Here is a 6,863-nt window from a genome sequence, read left to right on the forward strand (position 1 = left end):
ACAGATGTCCAATAACAGGGTTCAAGTGTCCGGCTCTGATCTAACCGTCTTCTAACGAGCAGAAATTAAGCGGCACATCCGAGGAGCATCCGGAGCCGCAGCGGCGTGTCATTAGCGCCGTGTTTATTCTCTGCGTCTGCTCATTGGTCAGAAGTGCTGATACCGAGTCCTGTGAGAAACCCTGTGTACAGACAACCATACACTCGTCAATAAATTCAATAAATATAAATTAAAAATACATTTTTATAAATAGAATATTTGTTATATCAAACGCTGTTTTATGAGGTCAGTTCATGTTATCAAGTCCAGTAACACAACTTTCTCCAGCGCTTTATACAGTTCAGATCGTTTCAAAGCAGCTTCACAGCAATAAACAGGAGAATAACGTGTTGCAAGATTCATCAGCCATGAAACTAGTTCAGTTTAAGGACTGCAGGAGATAACGGTGTCATTATTCAGGCCAGGTTCGGTGAGCGTCTCGCAGCTGGCGGTTCGTGCTGTCAGACGCATGCGGATCCGAAGGAGAAGGGCAAAGGGCAGAGGTCACAGAACTGATGAGGGCTAGAGGTTTCACAACACTTTCAGCTGCAGTGGCACAAGATACACATCAGATCCAGAGGAAACAGGTGTGTGTGTGTGTGTGTGTGTGTGTGGCCACCTGGAGGACAAACACATCTCAGGGAGACAGGTCTGTCCGAGCGGAAAACACAAACACACAATAACCTTGTAAAGCAGAAAAGGATTTCAAACTTGTAATTAATAAGTTCACGCATCTTTAATTCTCTCTTTATTCATGAGCATCTGCCTCCTCTGACCCTCAGAGCCGATGGAGTTATTGCATATTAAACAGCTGCAATCAGACCTTTGTTCATTTCTCAGACTGTGGAGGAAGTAGAAATACATCTGAGGAAAGAACGCCGGACGTCCTGCTGACTTTCTCCGTCTGAAGATGATGAGAGACTCTCGCCGCTGCCAAACAACAACACGGCCCACAAAGTCTGGACGAGATACTGAGCTGAATTTATGAACGGACCGCCGGACGAACCTTGAGAGCTTCATTAATAACACTCACGGTGAGGATATTTGTTACACACACACACACACTCACACACACACACACACACACTCACTCACTCACTCACTCACTCACTCACTCACTCACTCACTCACTCACTCACTCACACACACACACACACACACACACACACACACACACACACACACACACACACACACACTCACTCCTCACTCACTCACTCACTCACTCACTCACTCACTCACTCACACACACACTCACACACTCTCACTCACTCACACTCACTCCACACACACACACACACACACACACACACACACACACACTCACTCACTCACTCACACACACACACTCACTCTCACTCACACACACACATTCACTCACTCACTCACACACACACACACACTCACTCACTCACACACTCCACACACACACACACACACACACACTCACTCACTCACTCACTCACTCACACACACACACTCACTCCTCACTCACACACACACACACACACACACACACACACACACACACTCACACACACACTCCTCACTCACTCACTCACTCACTCCACACTCACTCACTCACTCACTCACACACACTCTCTCACTCTCACTCACTCACTCTCACTCACTCACTCTCACTCACTCTCACACACTCACTCTCACTCACTCACTCACACACTCACACACTCCTCACACACTCACTCACTCTCTCACTCACTCACTCACACACTCACTCACACACACACTCACACTCACACTCCTCACTCACTCACTCACTCCACACTCACTCACACTCACTCACTCACTCACTCACACACTCACTCACTCACTCACACACACACACTCTCTCACTCACTCACACACACACTCTCTCACTCTCACACACTCACTCACACACACACACACACTCACACACTCACTCACTCACCACACACTCACACACTCTCACACTCACTCACTCACACACTCACTCACACACTCTCACTCACTCACTCACTCTCTCTCTCTCTCACACACACACTCACTCACTCTCTCTCACACACACTCACTCACCACACACACACACACCTCACACACTCACACACACTCACTCACCACACACACTCACACACTCACACTCACTCACCACACACACACTCACCTCACTCACACACACACTCTCTCATTCATTCACTCACTCACTCCTCACACACTCACTCTCTCTCTCTCTCACACACACACACACACACACTCACTCACTCTCTCACACACACACACGTTTGTTTTTGAGAATTATAGGGACTCTCCATAGGCGTAATGGTTTTTATACTGTACAAACTGTATGTGCTATTGCCCTACACCAACCCTACACCTAACCCTACCCCTTACACACTCACTCACACACTCACTCACTCACTCACATACACGCATTTACCCTGCGGAGACGCAGTTAAACACCCAGAATGATGAAGCAGTTTGTTCTGAGTCTGAGGCCTGCAGTGGGTCGACATGCAGCCGTGTGTGTGTGTGTGTGTGTGAGTGTGTGTGTGTGTGTGTGTGTGTGTGTGTGTGTGTGTGTGTGTGTGTGTGTGTGTGTGAGTGTGTGTGTGTGTGTGTGTGTGTGTGTGTGTGTGTGTGTGTGTGTGTGTGTCAGCGTGTCAGCAGCACAAACTGATGTTGTTTTCTTGCATGACTGCAGGACTCTGGTGACAAACACATGAACTGCTGTCCTCTGTTTGCCTCTCGCTGTGAGAGAAGAGTCTCAGTGCAAACAGAATCCATCTGTCCATGCCGCAAATAAAAATAAATAATCTGACCAAAATATGTTTTAAATATATGTTGTAAACAGTGAATCTCAATGAAATACATTTTTGCAATTTTGCAATTGGTTTCAACGTTTATATACCGAAATATATTTTTAAAATACATCTCCAATCTTACAGTAGTCTACGTTTAATGCAAACGTGGATGGAATAGCCTACTAGAGATTATAATGTATTGTGTGTGTGTATATATATATATATATATATATATGGAGAGAGAGAGATTAATTGGAACATTGTAAAATATATTCTTTGTTTATTTTTAATCAAATATGTTCTCTGTTCACAGGTATTAGATAACAAATAAAGTTTTGTTTTGTTTTCAAAATGTGGCATATGTAAACGTATTTTCTTGGATTGAATTATATATTAGTACATAATGTATTTATGTAAATATATTTTGAAACTTATTTTGGCATATGCTTTGTATTTTTTCAAAACAAATGTATCAACAAAAATATTTAATTATTATTATTATTTTTATTTATTTATTTTTATTTTTTTTACCACAACAAGAATAGCAATGTACAGTGAGAGAATTGCAAGATTTACTATTCATTGCTTTAGTCTGTATCCATTAGTCTGCATTTACATTGCTTAATGAACACTATTTTGACAAATCATATTTTTCTGCCATTCGATAATGAATCCTGTATTTATGTGAGGGGTTTATATGTCACTTCTGACCATTAGCAGCACTAAAAACTAACTTTTATTCAAATTTCGACATCACGTATAGTGAAACGGATCTTTTCAAATCTCTGAATCAGTTAAACCAAAATGATGCCCTGTTTTGAAGCACTCCAATCAGGTTGTGTATCGCGAATCATTTGATTCAGATCGAACTTTGGAGTGGGTTCATGAATCAATTGATTCAGATCAGGACTTCGGAGTGGGTTCGTGAAGCATTTGATTCAGATCAGGACTTGAGTGGGTTCGTGAATCATTTGATTCAGATCAGGACTTGAGTGGGTTCATGAATCATTTGATTCAGATCAGGACTTGAGTGGGTTCGTGAATCATTTGATTCAGATCAGGACTTCGGAGTGGGTTCGTGAATCATTTGATTCAGATCAGGACTTCGGAGTGGGTTCGTGAATCATTTGATTCAGATCAGGACTTCGGAGTGGGTTCGTGAATCATTTGATTCAGATCAGGACTTCGGAGTGGGTTCGTGAATCATTTGATTCAGATCGGGACTTCGGAGTGGGTTCGTGAATCATTTGATTCAGATCAGGACTTCGGAGTTGGTTCGTGAATCATTTAGCAAATTGAATGATTCGCGATCCACTCTCCAAAGTCACAATCTGAAATGATGATTTGCGAATTATTCAGATGGGACTAGCGCGGATCTCGAATCTTTTGATTAAATTTGGAACTTCAGAGCGGGTTCATGAATCTTTTTTTTTCCTCTGATGTCTCTTTTTAATTAAACAGTACAAAACATCAAACTATTAACGCAGTACAGTTATAAGAAACAAAACAAAGAAAATAAAGTTTCACATAGGCTACATTTTTGTTTATGAATGTGAAATTTAGCTAGCAGGAAACACAAATTAAAGTTATATTTTCCTAAATGTGACCCCGGAGCACAAAACCAGTCATAAGGGTACATCTGAGAGCTGAATAAATCATCTTTGGACAATATTTGTCTGAGATGCAACTATTTGAAAATCTGGAATCTGAGGGTGCAAAAAAATCTAAGTTCTTAGCAATGCATATTACTAATCAAAAATGAAGTTTTGATATATTTATGGTAGGAAATTTACAAAATATCTTCATGGAACATGATCTTAATATCCTAATGATTTTTGGCATAAATAATAATTGTGACCCATACAGTGTATTGTTGGCTATTGCTGCAGATACAGCTGTGCTGCTTATGACTGCTTCTGTGCTGCAGGGTCACATGATCTCTTTCGAGCAACACTCTCTTATAAACACATTACTGTAAACACGGCTGTTTCGTGTTCATTCGCACTCGTGTCGTGTTTTTCATTCGCTCTTCATTATTCTCGACACAGAACAGCTTCACACGTCTGTTGTTACGCCGCGGTTCTTCTGCAGATTCAATACAGCTCTGAGACCAATCACATAAAGGTCAAAGACCTGAAACTGAGAAAGCGCTGAGTCTCAATACAGGTGTTCTGAGAGAGCAGGGCATTGTGGGTAAAGTCCACCTGTAAAAGGTTCCCAGCAGAACAAACAGAGCGAGTTTAATGGAGACGGATGAGAGCGGGTCGAGGTCATTTATTTCCGTGGTTATCGACCTCTGAAGAATTGAGCTCGGTTTGCGTCAGTCGTTGATGAATCGACTGCGGATGTAAATCTGATGGAAACGGAGTGGCACACATCGCAAACCCGTTTAGAAAATGTCATCTTTCCGTGTCATTGAACAAGAACTCTCTGATAAACGCGAGTCAGATGCTTTTAGAGTCAAGGTCTTTCTTTCAGGTGTTTTCTAGAGTCGTGACGTCAGCAGAGATTTCCCTCTGAGCTTTCAGTGAGTAAAACCAGGTCTGTGGTGATCATACACTGACAATACTTTGTTGTATAATATAAGTTACACGCATCCACACTGAAACACATTTTGAAGCAGCTGTTTATTTTTAATAAACTAATATCAGCATAAGATCATTTGGGATGTGAGTGTGTGCAGCTTATGTTCTTCAACAAAACATTCAAGTATCGTTAAGTTGTTTAACAGACTTTATTTTACTTAGAAATTGAAAACCCTAATTATAAACCCTTTTTTTTATTATTGCAAGAAAGATTATTATTGTTATCAGTGAGTTTAAGAGATTTAACAATAAGCAAAATCTCAGCAAGAAAGACTTTATCTTGAGAAATTTGTTTTTGTGAATGAAAAATTTACAATGCAACACAAATAAATTAACATCAAGATCAATAGCATGCCAGAAAAATTCATAAATATATCTTTCAGAGAAGATTTTAAATCATATTTTATAAAAGAAGATAAATAACAACTTGAGTTCTCCTGAAGAGATTTAATCTGATTGCAATGATAGAATATCTGTGTCCCTGCAGCACAGAAGCAGTCATAAGCAGCAGCTATATCTGCAGCAACAGCCAACAATACACTGCAAAAATCATCTTTTATGCCAAAAATCATTAGGATATTAAGATCATGTTCCATGAAGATATCTTGTAAATTTCCTACCGTAAATATATCAAAACTTAATTTTTGATTAGTAATATGCATTGCTAAGAACTTCATTTGAACAACTTTAAAGGTGATTTTCTCAATATTTAGATTTTTTGCACCCTCAGATTCCAGATTTACAAATAGTTGTATCTCAGACAAATATTGTCCAACAAACCATACATCAATGGAGAGATTATTTATTCATATGATGTTTAAATCTCAATTTCGAAAAATTCACACTTAAGACTGGTTTTGTGCTCCAGGGTCACAAATGAAGTAAAGTTTCTTTAACTTTGCAAAATACACATAAGTTAGAGAGACCAAAAAAAGATATTGGATAGATATTATGCAAAATCTTAAAATGTACCTTTATTAGAAATGCACAGTTTACCGTGCTTTCTTCCAATGAATGCTATCAACAACAAAAAAACTGGTCCGGAAAAATTCACATCTAGGGATGTATATATACTGAATAATGTAACAATCGCTTTATATATCTACTGTTACATTATCAAAAAGACCATCCAATAAAAGTTTGGGCGTCATTTTTTTCTCTCATTAAAGCAAAGGTATGTTTTAAATACAGTTTCCAGGCAAGTAAAGCTTGTTTGGTGAATATTAGAGAAATCTGCAATTTAGAAGCAGATCTAGAGCACCAGTAGAACCAAACTGAATTATTACTACGGAGAGGAATTCTAAATCAACTAATTCTTTGAAATCCAAAGCCTCCACCCTTTATAAAAACCCTCAGGAAAATCTCTCTCATTTAAATATGAGTTCTTTTCTAGTTTATACTTCAGCCGTCTTGTTAATAAATCACTTTGGATATAATCATCTGCTAAACGAAGACTATC

General features: G+C 39.5%; 1 long non-coding RNA gene across 2 annotated transcripts; it reads left to right on the forward strand.

Annotated features, from left to right (window-relative positions):
* The first annotated feature begins 295 nt into the window (after nt 1-295).
* On the forward strand, nt 296-2,955 carry LOC131549740 (uncharacterized). 2 transcript variants are annotated; one of them, XR_009273478.1, is made up of 3 exons: nt 296-688; nt 880-1,073; nt 2,720-2,955. It is a non-coding gene; the product is annotated as an uncharacterized LOC131549740 (long non-coding RNA). The 2 variants fall into 2 exon arrangements; XR_009273477.1 differs by having other exon boundaries at nt 296-626.
* Nucleotides 2,956-6,863: the final 3,908 nt, after the last annotated feature.

Source organism: Onychostoma macrolepis, chromosome 11, assembly GCF_012432095.1.
Source record: "Onychostoma macrolepis isolate SWU-2019 chromosome 11, ASM1243209v1, whole genome shotgun sequence".
NCBI lineage: Eukaryota > Metazoa > Chordata > Actinopteri > Cypriniformes > Cyprinidae > Onychostoma > Onychostoma macrolepis.